The 1,715-nt window shown below is 41.6% G+C and overlaps 1 pseudogene; it reads right to left on the bottom strand.

Annotated features, from left to right (window-relative positions):
- Window positions 1–215: 215 nt before the first annotated feature.
- On the bottom strand, window positions 216–1,480 carry LOC101583702 (annotated as a pseudogene).
- Between the last annotated feature and the right edge of the window lie 235 nt (window positions 1,481–1,715).

Here is a 1,715-nt window from a genome sequence, read left to right as displayed (position 1 = left end):
TTTGGAGGGAGATAAAAATGTTTTTTGTATGTAGCATATTTTTGTTTTTTGTTTCTTCATACTTTCTGTCAATCTCTGTCTTTTTTATATATAGAGAAGCATTTATTCATTATCAATTTTATTTTGTTTTCTCTAACCAAGAATCATTTTTTTTTCTATTTTGCTTATTTTTCTGCACCTAAAGTGGGAATGTATAGGACTTCCCCAATCCATTCTTAGAAATTGGATTCTCTGATTTTCTTCTCAGCCTATTTCAAGGAAATCTATGTGTTCAATATGCTTGCTTGCAGCTTGGCTCACACCAAGTGGTTGTTTAATCCAAATATTTGAGCAGCAAACTGAGCTGATCCTTCTGGAGAAAGCATGGGGGGGGGCAGCCAAGACCACTGGGTCATCTCAGAGAAGATCACATCCTGAGCTCCCCAGTCTGATGTGAGGGGAGGACAGCTGCTAACTGGATATGCAGTGCTACCAGACAAAATCACTGAGCCTAAGCCATTGCTTCTGCCTACCACTGACATGAACACAGTTGGAATGCCATCCCCTTCATACTCAGTTTTAATCCTCAGTGTTTCATCTGGGCCTTTATGGGCAGATGTTACTCAAAGTTCACAGAGAATCCCATAATTTCCACAAGGTTTCCTGATTTTTTCACAGTGACCAAGATCAGTTGAGTCCATCAACACCACAACCTTGCACTGGCTTTCTGATTTCAAAAGCAACTGTACTCTCTGCAACCCATTCAAAGTTCTTCTTTACCATTTGGAGCCCTTCAGGGGTTACTTCCTTGAAATCATGATAAAACAGTTTGTCTTTCTGCTGGCTTCAGTCTCCTGATGGCCAGAGTCTCCAGGAATCATTATCAGTAACATCAGCAAGAATAATTTCTTTGGTAGTCACATCAACACCAAATTCAATCTTCATGTCAACCATGTGTATAGTTCTGGGGCAATCAGGATTTCTCCAGTATTTCAAAAAATAGCTTGTATAGTATAACTCATGATATCCACTTCAGTTTGACCCATAACAACTCCAGCAAAGCAAAATTTTGCAGTCATTAGCTGTTCTTCAGCCCACTGTGGATCATTATTAGCATCATCCTTGAAAAATAGCTCCACGTGAGGTAAATCCTTCCTTGATGCGAGGATTTCTTTTAAGAAAAGAACCAGCTGCTACTCTTCTGCAAACCCATTCAATTGGAGTCATTTCACACTGTGGTGCAGTGAAAGCTGTCTCTCCATATTTTTTGGAAAGCAGTTTTGATACCTACTTCCTGTAGCAACTAGAAAATACAACTGGTGATCTTATTGGAGATGGCAGCTCTTCCTTCCAGATGATTCTTTTTGGCTGCATTTCTGGCTGTAATCTGGTCCTTGGACTGCAGGAGGGACTTTTCCTGGACTGCCTACAATTAATAGACTTCTTTTGCTTTACCCGCATAGAGTTTCTTGCCAATGTTCAATGCCTGTGCTGTTGCCATGATGTGAATGCGCTGAAGGCATTCAGTCTGTGTCTTTTGATTGGGGAATTGAAACCACTCACATTGCAAGATATAATTGAAGGGCCAGCCAAACAGCTCAGCATATTAAAGCACCTGCAAACAGGTGCAGGAGAAAGGGGTTCAATCCGCAGGCCAGCCATGCCGGCTCTACTCTTGGGGTGCACTGAGATGAGGATTGAGACTGGTCCTGGTGGCATACACCTGTAATCCCAGC

The sequence above is a fragment of the Octodon degus genome, unplaced genomic scaffold, assembly GCF_000260255.1.
Source record: "Octodon degus isolate 3935 unplaced genomic scaffold, OctDeg1.0 scaffold00122, whole genome shotgun sequence".
In the NCBI taxonomy this organism is placed as follows: Eukaryota; Metazoa; Chordata; class Mammalia; order Rodentia; family Octodontidae; genus Octodon; species Octodon degus.
This window is presented reverse-complemented; position numbering and strand designations above follow the sequence as displayed.